General features: G+C 45.6%; 1 pseudogene; it reads right to left on the bottom strand.

Annotated features, from left to right (window-relative positions):
- Nucleotides 1-10,144: 10,144 nt before the first annotated feature.
- Nucleotides 10,145-10,263, bottom strand: LOC118603679 (annotated as a pseudogene).
- Nucleotides 10,264-12,047: the final 1,784 nt, after the last annotated feature.

Genomic DNA, 12,047 nt, shown 5'->3' with positions numbered 1-12,047 from the left:
TAAGATCTATATTTAGTTCTTAATTAAAGGGGAGAGAAAAACCCACGATGTTGCATAGCAGAGATTTGGAATGGAGATAAATCATCCCTGCCAAGTATACTGGGCACATGCCCACCCCCTCTCAAGACTCAGCCCCCTGCCAGGGCAGGCAATCCTTTAATCCTTTTTTTTCTTCTTCTTCATTCTTTTCTTTCTTCCTTTATTTATTCCACATTTATTTATTGAGCACCTACTATGTGTCGGGCACCAAGCTTTGATTCTGGGGCACAGTAGAGAATTAGATAGAAATAGTCCCTGCCCTACAGAGAAAAATGCCAATGAATTCATACATGTCTCAGCTTTGAGACCCCCTGGGTTTCCACTACTCTCTAGGCCCTTGCAACAGGGAGAATCCTGGTGTCCAGACACCCTAGGTAATGCCATGGCTAATGCCTTCATCCTATGTGCCAAAGAGAGCCTTGAAGAGTGGCCATGTGGCTCCTCAAGTCCTTCTGCCCACACCATGCTGGTCAGTCTCCCAGACAGGCCAGCTACAGAGCAGACCCTCAGAACCCCTGTTCCACAATCCCATCTCCTCAAGCAAAGGATGAAGACTAGTAGCCAGGAGGATGAGGAAGGGGTCTGTGAGTTTCCCTTCAACCATAAGATTCTAGGAGTCTCTGACCCTAACTGGGGCACTATGCCCTGACAGTGGCTTCACTGAACAGGGTTTATGAAGGAAGATCACAAAAAGCAGAATGTTACAGCCACAAAGACCTAACAGCAGGCAGTCTGATTTCCTGGGAGGTCAAGTGACTTGGTCAAGTAAACAGAGCAGTAGCAAAGGGCTGGAGCTAGAATCCACATCTGCTTTGTGCCAAGAACTATATCCAAGGGGACACCGACATGGGTAAGAAAGGGTTTCTACCTTCAGCAGAGCTGATGGAAAGGAGGGAGCCAGTGCAAATTTAAAAAGGGAGTCTTGAAGTCAGCATATTATCAGTGTAACTTATCAGTGAAAGCTAACTCTGGTGCCCATACTCATCCCCCTGGAAATGTTTTCCTCAAGGTCCCCCTGGGTCTTTCCCAGTTCGCAGTGGAAGTCTGTTGGGAAAGGGTTGGTGGGTGGGGGAAAGCTATCCAAATCATGACAACATTATGACAGCAAATGCCACTATGATTAACAGAGGCTCCCCTCCTACACTCTGGAGAAACGATTAGAAGCATGAGAATGGGCTTCACAGGGGGCAATGTGAGATTGGGCTAAGTGTTAAAGATGTCAGAACTGGTTAGCCAAAGAAAGAGACAAAAGGGCATCCCAGTAGGGGAAACGGATTGTACAAAGGTACAGAATCAAGAAAGCAGGCGGAGAGTGGAGAAAACCTGAGCAATTCGGGGGTGGGGGGGTGGGGCGCGGGGGAGGGGATATGAAGCTGGCGGTCTGGGAAGGCCCTGACGTCATTTCAATCCTCTCAGCCTAGGGTCAGCTTCCAAAGAACTTTCACCTCTCCTCTCTCCGATCCGATGAGAACGCAGCCTTCCGCGCCAGTGTCCTGTCCACTTGGGTCCCCACGCGGGTGAGCCCCGAAGAGCTCCGAGCCTCAGAACAGAAAATCGATGGACAAGCGCCCTATTTCCCAGCGCAGCCTGGGGTGGGTCAGGTCTCGGTTTATATTAGAGCTAGGACTGGCTGCTCGGGATGGACCAGGCAGCGGCCGGCGTGGGCAGAAGCTGAGCCGGCCGGAAAAGTTAATTTGGCACAATTGGCCCATCAAAGCGGTACAGCTGTGGCTCGCGGAGCATGCGCAGCTTTATTCTCGCCGCTCTCTTCTCTGGATTAATCAGCGGCTACAGCGCGGCACTTTGATCCCTGAAATCAAACCCTCCGTCTGATGGGCGACTTGATGTTATGCTAATCCGAACTGATTGAGCTGAGATAATTACACTTCATCCAGGTTTCCTGGGAGTTCCGAATAAATATTGATGCACATCTGTCCCCCGCTCAGGTGTAACGTGGAGCTTTGCGTTGGCAACAGTTTCGGCCGGCCGGGAGCGTGCGCGCACTGCCTCCAGCGGCCCGCCTGCTCCAGCCTCCACTCGCCTCCGCTGCTGCGCTGGGATGCGGTGAGCCCCACGGGATGCCTGAGCCTAGCTGCTCTGGGCCCTCCGGCGCCAGGGAGATAGCGAAAACCTGGCACTTGGAGGTTTCGGGGCGCGGGCTTGAATCTCAGCGTCCCCTTGTCAACTGTGTGGTCTTGGCCATGTCACTTAACCTTTCCGAGCCCCGGAGCCTATTCATTTGTCCAGACTGCCGCAGAGATTAAATGAGATGCGCGAGAGAAGGCTGAACTGCGCGGAATCACTCAGCCTAGCTGCATAGCTCTCCGCACGGACGGAAGGATCTGGAAGCCGCTACCCCAAACAGCGCTTTCTCCCCGCCAACACTGTGAGCAGAGGCTGCGCTCTCCAGACGGTATAGAAATTAATAATAAAGCTAGCGTTTTGGTGGCGCGGCTCCTCCCCGTGAGCTAATTAGGTGGTGTTTGTAAAGCACTTCGAAGACAAAACACGCCCCGAGTGTTAATTATCATTAGTCCTGTCCCAACACGCTTTCGGAACAGCGCGGGAAGCCCCGGAGTGTCTCCTGGCCAGCCTGCACTGCAGCTGCTGGGCGGGGAGTGGGGACCGCAAGCCCGCGGACTGCCATCTGTCTGCACCCCACACCCCTCCTGACTCTCAATGTCTTTCGCAGACCCTCTGAAAATCAGGACGCCAGGATATACATGAGGGAGGAAGATGTATCCATCCACGCTCCGGGTAAAGGCGAGGGGTGTCCAGGAAGACCTCACTGAGGAGGCGCCCCACATTTTGGAAGTGTAGGAGTCAGCCAAGATAATGATTTTCTGTTACTGATGCCAGACAGCCCTGAGCAATATGTCTTCCTAAACGTCGCAGGATTTTGCCACCTCCACCACCACACAGATCCAGAACCCATCATCCCTCCCCAATCCGCATCCAACAGCTGCCCCCAGAACCATGCCTTTCATTGACGAGAAACCGTGTTGCCTAATCCCTGCTTACTGTGAGGCCGGAGCCAGAACTGAAGAACCTTGGGATTGCACACTTGAGCTCAGAGCAGGTTCTGGGTATACCAAGCAGTAATTCTGCCAGTTCTCAGCCTTTTGCTCAGAGTGAGACTGCTCTGGAAGTCTTAAAACCAAGCCCAAAACTAAATATTAAGTTATTTCTCCCTCCTTTCTTAGCAATGGTGACTATAACATCCAAACTGGTGACAGCCAACTGGAAGCAGAGCCAAACCCTGGTCTCCATAGTGCCGGATGAACACACCTTATTGCTCCCTTGAAATAACTACAACAATACTTAGAAATAATAACAAACGATGTGTAGAGTTCATTACCATTTGTGAATTGCAGCAACATGCATTATCTCAATAGGTCCTAATGAGCCACTGAGGATCAGAAGTATCAGAGGATGTGCCCTAGGTCACACCCTGGTTAGTGGCAATGCTGGGGCAGGAGCCCAGAGATGCTATCTCCAGATCCTGAGCAGTACCCCTTAGAGTGACTGGAATAATATTTTTTAATGCATTCAATTCTTTCCACTGTTGCTCATGCTGCTTTCCTAAAAGTGAGCATTTATCCAACCACAAGCATTTTTGCCCAGAGACATTTCCTGATGTCTTCAGAAGCTTGTGGATGTGGCTGAACCCCTGGACCTCCTGCTCAGAAGCATGAAAAGACAAGCTACTTTAATGGGGGGGGGGGGGGGCGGGGGGAAGGATAGAGAATAATCCCCACTCTCTGAGAAAAAAACACTCTAAATTCCATGAAGCAGAGATTTGACTGCACCTATCCCTTTCTCTTCCTTAATTCTTAACACCGTGTTTAACCATGTTGGTTGAATTCCCAGAGAACAAGGGTAAAATGGAGAAGAAAGCAGCCTGGGGCCTGAGAGAAGGAAAGAGAGACAAGGAGACCTTCACTGACACCAGGCCTCTCCGACTTTCCCATGCATAGGAAATAACCTGGGGAGCCCCTGAAAAAGTAGATTCCAATGTAGAGGTATAGGTTAGAGCCCCTAGATTAGAACGTTTAAAAGTTCACTTCACAGCTCCTCCCTCAGGTGTTCCTCCAACTATTCTTTGGGAACCCCTGCCCACCAGGAGCTGAGCCTTGCACAAAGATCCCAGAGGTCAGCTAGGTTGGAGTGCAAGGGTAGGGAGGACACTCATTCAAATGGATAACAGATGAGGCCCAGGAAAGCAGGACCATGCAGGGCAGGCCTGGTTAGAGTGGGAAACATTTGGCGCCCTCTATGAGAGTGCCTCAGGTCCCAGAAGCAGGAGTGAAGTGCGGGTAGGGAGAGGCTAGGGACAGTCTGAGGGAAGAGCCAATACAGGCTCCCTCTGAGGACTTTTGAAGGGAGGAGCAGCTTTTGGTTCACTGGACTCTTGAGACCTGACACTTGTCACTATGGGCAGGTAGTGTCCTGGCAGTCAGGAGACTTGGGGGACACAACAGGGCCATCTCATCTATTCGTCACGGGAAGTACAAGGCCCAAGACCCATCATACCTTTAAGAGCCCAAGAAAATGCTTTAACTTGTGTTAAAATCAGAAATAAACAAATGAACTTTCAGATGGAACAACGTGTTCTGACATATATTATTTACTTGTCTTTCCACCAATGCAGTTGTAAAATTGATTGATTGATTGATTGATTGATTTAAGGGAGGAAGGGACCCATGGAAGTGAAAGTGCCTCGGGGTCATGAAAGCCAGGGGCAGGAGGATGAGGCATGTGAGGGTAGGAGGTGACTTCCCTGGAGCCATAGGGGAGCTATGACTTCCCAGGGCAACCAGAGCCAGTAGACGGTCTGGCCCCTCACAGGCAGTGCCTAGGGCCAAGTGGGGAGAGGTGGCCATTGAATCAGCCCAGAGTTGTCATGGTGATTATGATTGACACTGGGGCAATGCTCCTAGAGAGGCCTCAACTCTGCAGACTGGGCCCTGTCGCTGTGTTAGCTGGCAGGGCTCAAATGAGAAAGGAGAGGGGAGAGGACTGGATTCAGAAGTGAAAGGATCTGGTCTTGGTGGCTTTGGATAGAAATAAATGAATGTAAATGAGATTCAGGCGAGCACATGTGTTTGCTAGTCAATATGTGGACACTTTTTGATCCCGAGCCAGGCATTCTTCATTCTTGTTCAGAAATGAAGAGGGAGGGAAAAAAAAGAAGTACCACTCCAACCAGGGCTCCCTCACCTCCTCTTGCTCCTCCCACCTCACCTTCACTTCATCCCCATCACAATGCCCTGCAAGGTCCCAAACTTCGTATATGGTGAACAAGTGGTCCCACCTGTAGTCAGAGGTCACGTTCACTAATCCAGAAATTAAAGTGCCCGGAGAAAACTGGCTAATCAAATTATACATTCCTGAGAACCATTTATAAACCAGTACATTCTTTAATCTTAATTAGAAATCTGAGCAGCTCCCACCGTCTCTGTAATCAACATTTAAACAGTGCTGACCCCCATGGCGCTAACCTTGAGAGCCACACACCCACCAGAGAGCTGGTGGCTATCTCCTCCTTGGAGAAGGGGTGTTGTGGGGCTGCAGGCAAGGTTGAATTACTTGGCTGCCCTCTCAATACCCCGTGTCCTCCCCTCCCAAAGGACAAACATACACAGAATCTCAACCTATTAAATTAACTCCTCACTCAACCCCCACCACAAGCTAGGACCAGATTTAGGTCTTTGTATCTCTCACCTAATAATTATTACACCTTTCTAGCTGGCCAACTCTTTCTACAAACCACATCTGACCATGATGATTTCTATGAAACTCCTCTGATTTTCTTTAGTGCCTTTAAGATACAATCCAACACCCTCTCCCATGAGCACAATGCCTTCGCCTTTGAGGTCCAGCCCTGCCTACCTCTCTACCTCACTTCCCCATGACACTGAGGGGGTTTAGAGTATCCCACCCCAAAACATGCCACTCTGGCATAGGGATTATTTTGAGCTGAAGGCAATTTTGAAAAAGCAGACACAGGACAAACTCTTTGGCCTCCTTATCTCTAGTAGGAAGGCAGGATGGCTCTTAATCACTAGAGACAACTTTGGGCTCTTATCATCCCGTAAAAGACATCGGAGGAATCTACATTACAAATCTTGCTAAAACAACCCTTATCTTCCATTAGTTTCCCCCATATATTTACCTTCCCACAGTTTGCCACCCTTAAAAACCTAAATCCCTGTTTCTTGTCTTGTCAATTCTCTACACATTTATTGCTCTTTGTTAAGATGTTATATAAGCCCATGTTCTAACCATCCCTTTGAGTTACTCATCACTGAGTTTTTCCATGTGTATGTAGGATGCAAACGTTAACAAACCCTGTTTTTCTCGTTAACCTAATTTTTTCAGGCTAATTATCAGGGCCCCAGGCAATGAGCCCAAGATGGGTAGAAGAAAAGAGTTAGTTTTGTTTTTTATTGCCTTCCTTGTAACACTGAACTAGCGCCCCCCTGCATACACTGGACACTTTAATCTTCTGAGCTTTTGCATGTACTGTGCATTCTGCCAGGAATGTTTTCCTCTGGCTTTAAAAACCTAGTCAGTTCCTGTTTAGTCTCTAAAACTTTGCAAGAAAAACATGTTAACACAAAGGTTTGTACAGGAAGGTTCACAGCAACATGATTCATAATAGCCTAAAACTGGAAGCAATCCAAATGTCCATTAACCAATGAATACATAAACAAACTGTGGTATATCCATCCAGTGGACCACAATTCGGCAATACAAAGAAATGAACTACGGCTCCACGCAGTAACAAAAATGAACTACAAAAGTGTTATGCTAAAAAGCCAGACACACAAGACTATATATTACATGATTCTATTTATATGAAATTTCCAGAAAAAGCAAACCCATAGAGGCTGAAAGCAGATTGGTGGTTTCCTTGTGCTGGAGTAAGGAACAGTAACTACAGCACACAGGCACAAAGGGAATCTGGGGATGATAAAAGTGTTCTAAGATAGGCTGTGGTATTAGTTGCTCAACTTCTTAAACTTAAAATACTATTGAAGTGTACACTTACAAGAGGTGAACTCTGTAGTATGAGTAAAATGAACAGAAAAGCTGTTAATCAGTAAAGCTAATGGACGGATGGATGGAGAAATGAATAGATAGATTTGTGATGAAATAGGTGAATTGAATATTCACTGAAAATTCTTTCAACTTCTCTGTATACTATAAAATTTTCCTAATAAAATGTTTGGGAGGGTCGATCCTTGGTCCTTGATTCTTTCTCCTCACTCCACATACCAACTCTGAAAAGAACTCATCACTCCTCTTTACTAATTTTATTTACCTTACACTGGCTTTTTTCCTTGTAAAGCTGATCTTTGTCCTGCCCAGGGCCACTTGAAGAACTCTGTTACTTTTGCAAAGACAAGTCTAGAAGAAGTTCATTGTTTAAGGGATTAAGGTATAACAAAACCTGTGTTTTGGGGTTTTGTTTTGTTTTAATGGTTTAGCACAATTTGCCTTACTTTTTGGCTGTTGGCAGCAGAAGCCAAAAGGAAAGAGATAGATGAATGCCCTAACTTCTGCTCCCTAAGACTTAAAGTCATTGAGATCTGTGGCTGGACTAATGGCCTGTAAAATCCAGGCCCCAGATATAGAATTATCTTAAGGAAAGAAGGTATCCAGATGAGTGAGCTGAGCCCAAATGAAGGACATAAAAGTGCACAGAAGATGACTGGTTTGGACAAGCCATGTATAGGTAGAGAAGTTTCTACAGACCCAGAGATACTTGGATAGTGCTGGTACTTTAGTAACAATGGCTGAGCATGTGAGCTTGATCCATGAGTGCCGCAGGTTTGAAGCTCAAGTTTGGGGCTCCACTGTGGCCTGGAAGGGGCCTTATGGTCAGGGGACAAGAGCACTGTCAGCTATGAAAAGCCATAGCAGTTACATTCAAGATGGCAGAGTAGAAAAATGTTGTACTTGCATCCTCTCATGACCACATTAAAATTACAGTCAAACTGGAAAACTACAGTCAAACTGGAAAACTACCTGAAGATCATAGGACTTCTGAACAGGTTCTATAACTAAGGATATAAAGAAGAGGCCACATCAGGACTGATAAGAGGGGGTGCAGAGGCTCATCCAATACCCACGTGTGGTGGTTGAGCAACAGTAGGGATATCTTGGCTGCGAACAACTGCCCCTCAAAGTTGCAAAGGAACACAGCCCTACACCAGGGATTCCCAGCCCAGGGTTCCAGTGCCAGGAAGAGGAGTCCCCACGAAATCTGGCTGTTAAAATCAGCAGAGATTCTGACTGTCTGGGGGAAATGGAAGGGAGTTGAAAACCCAGACACCCTCTTAAAGGGACCATCCACAGACTCACTCACTCACAGGCAATCACCCTGGGCTCTGAAGAATGGACGGCAGATTGGAAGGTGCCACAGACATACTGGGAAAGACTGAGTTGTTTGGCTTCAGGGCAAAGGCTGGAACAACAGACACCATTATCCCTGTGTTGAGCCTTCCTCCTGCGCAGCATACAGGCAGGCACCATCTTGCTTGTGTTGAGCCCTCCTCCCACACAGCAAAGTCTAAATCTGCATTGGCCTGGTGAAATCTACTCACTCCACCCTGGTGACTCCCTGAGACCCTGCCATACCCAACTCCCACACTGCCAGAGGAAATTTCATGGATGGGCAACCAGCCCCACCCTATACTCTCAGTAGGAAGCTTCTCCAAAAGCAATCAAAAGGCCTTGGCTAAGCACCTTGGGAGACACTTTCAGTGGTGGGCAACCAGCCCAAGTATTTCTTGAATAAGTCTCAGGGGTCTACAGACCTGAGGGCAGAAGCTGGCCTCAATGTGATCTGAGATTTTTTCAAGTGGCCTCAAGCTTAGCACTGGCACAAAATCGGAATCTACATTACCCTGGGGAACACAACTTGCCATGCTCTGGTGACTCCCTGGGACCCTGCCTCAGCCAACCCCCACACCATCCAAGGATCTTTCAGCTGCTGAATCTTATGGGCAGTCAGCAGGCAACTTCAAGCTTTGGGATACATGGGTCTTTTGCCAAGCTGCCCAAGCCAGGTGCTCATGGTAGTCAGACTCAGACCAGTGGTAGCATGACTTCTCCTACGTGCCTTTGGGTCCAGCACGAGCAGCAACCAACTGAATATAGCTTTTTAGCTCATACCTGAGAGCCCTGTGCTGGTCACAGGCAGTGGTAGAACTTTGCCTGCACAGAAGCCTCACCAAGGGGGCTCCAAAACCAATAGACCCGTAGGTTGGCATCAGACCTCAACAGAACAGCAGCTGAAGAGTAGTCTCAACAGGCATACGAGCCCACTGGAGCAAAAACTACCCCATGAAGTCAGCCTCTACAAAACAGCTTATACTTTATAGGTGTGGCCAATCTCCACAGCCAGACAACCTAAGAGTCAATCTCACCCTCTAACATGCCAATAGCAATCAAGGCTCAACTAAAAGAGAAAGACACACACAACCTAGTTAAAGAATGTTCCTGGAGCATGCAGCGCGAGTGATCAGAAAGATGGTGCCATGGGGCCACACAGGGCACCTACTACATAAAGCCATCTGGCTAAGACTGGAAGACATAGCAGATGTGCCTAATACATAGAAACAAACACAGAGAGGCAGCCAAAATGAGAAAACAAAGAAACATCTCCAAAATGAAAGAACAAGAGAAAACTCCAGAAAAATAACTAAATGAAATGAAGGCAGGCAACCTATCAGATACAGAGTTCGAAACACTGGTTATAAGTATGTTTAATGAACTTAAGGGAAGAATAGATGATCTCAGTGAAAACTTCAACAAGAAGATAGTAAGCATAAAAAAGGACATAGACACCATGAAAAAGAACCATTCGTAAATGAAGAATACAATAACTGAAATGAAGAATACACTAGAAGAAATCAACAGCAGATTACATGAAGCAGAGGACATCGAGCATATCAACAATTTTTAATAATTTGGCTTTATTTTTACTTTATTTTTTAATTTTTATTTATTTATTTTTTAGGCAAGGCAACCCTTGGTTGACCTCACAGATTGCAAAGACCTTTTCAGTTTACGATCCCTTATTTTTTATTTTTTATGCCTACGGCCCCTGGTCTTCCTAAGTGGTCTCCCATCCAAGTACTAACCAAGCCTGATTCTGCTTAGCTTCTGAGATCAGATAGGGTTAGGCTTGTTCAGAGTGGCATGGCCGTAGACAAGCATACCAACATTTGCATCATAAGTGTATAAAAAGGAGAAGATAGACAAGAAATTGAGAATCTATTTGAAGAAATAATGACTTAAAACATTTCTAACCTGGCAGAAGAAATAGACATACAAGTCCAGGAAGCAAAGAGAGTCCTAAATAAGATGAACTCAAACAGATCCACACAAAGACACATTGAAATTAAAATGCCAAAAGTTAAAAACAAAGAGAGAATCCTAAAAGCAGCAAGAGAAAGGCAGCTAGTTATATGTACTACCCTCAGAAGACTATAAGCTCATTTCTTTATAGAAACTTTGCAAACCAGAAGAAATTGGCACAAAATATTCAAAGTTATAAAAAACAAGGACCTACAACCAAGACTATTCTACACAGCAAGGCTATCAATTAAAATTGAAGGAGAGATAAAGAGCTTCCCAGACAAGAAAAAGTTAAAAGAGTTTATCATCACCACCAAGCCAGTATTACAAGAAATGTTAGAGACTTCTTTGAAAGGACTGGGTAATAATAACATAAATATAAATAATAAAATAGCAATAATTACATACCTAACAATAATCACTTTAAATGTAAATGGATTAAATGCTCAAATCAAAAGACATAAGGTAGCTGAATGGATAACAAGACCCATACAGATGGTGTCTACGAGGCTTCAGATCAAAAGACACACACATATACTGAAAGTAAAAGGATGGAAAAAGATATTTCATACAAATGGAAATAAAAAAAAAAAGCTGGGGTAGCAATAGTTATATCAGACAAAATAGACTTTAAAACAGAGGATATATAAGAGACAAAGGACATCACATGATCAGAAAGCAATCACTCCAACCAGAGGCTATTATAACCCTTGTAAACATTTATGCACCCAACAAAGAAACACCTAAATACATAAAGTGAATATTGACTGACATAAAGGTAGAGATCAACAGTAATACAGTCACAGTAGGGGACTTTAACGCCCCATTGAAACCAACAGACAGATCTTCCAGAGAGAAAATCAACAAGGAAATAATAGCCTTAAAATGACATACTACACCAGATTAATTTAATTAATATTTTTAGAGCATTTCACCCTAAAGCAACAGAATATACATTCTTCTAAGTGTGCATGAAACATTTTACAAGATAGACAACATTTTAGGTCATAAAACAAGTTTCAGTAAATTTCAGACTGAACTTGAAAAGGAATTGGCATTCAAAAGGCTAATCAGCTCTCTGTTCTGCTTCTGTAAATATGCTTGCTGCATGAGCTGTACTCAAAATTGACTAAAGACTCACCTTCCCTTTTTGTTTCCTAAGCAACAAATGTAACTGTTTGTACCCCCAGCAACTCCTGTGCTTTGTAACACTTTGTAACTGCCAGTTACCCATAGCAACACCTGCCCTTGTAATGCAATGTAACTACCTGCAACCATAGCAACTGTCACTACTTTGAAACAGCCTGAGTTCAAATTAACCAATCAGCCCATGCCAAAAAGGGTCTATATAAGAAATGTTGCAACTGAGCTCTGGGCCTAGATCTTCAGAGCACTAGTTTCTCTGGAACCACGGGCGTAATAAACCTGAGTTCTCCAACTCTCCAAGTGCTGCTTGGTTTCTTGCCGGGTCTAATTTTGAATCTTTTCTGCAACATTTCTGGAGGCCCCAGAGAGATTCCAACCATGCTGGCCCTTTGAGCTGCCAGACCGGTGGCTCAGCTGGGCCAGGGCAGAGGGGTTCCAAGACGAATGAGGAGGCATGCCACCTGATGAGTATTCTAGGTTCTCTTTTAGAC

The sequence above is a fragment of the Rousettus aegyptiacus genome, unplaced genomic scaffold, assembly GCF_014176215.1.
Source record: "Rousettus aegyptiacus isolate mRouAeg1 unplaced genomic scaffold, mRouAeg1.p scaffold_m13_p_5, whole genome shotgun sequence".
NCBI lineage: Eukaryota > Metazoa > Chordata > Mammalia > Chiroptera > Pteropodidae > Rousettus > Rousettus aegyptiacus.
This window is presented reverse-complemented; position numbering and strand designations above follow the sequence as displayed.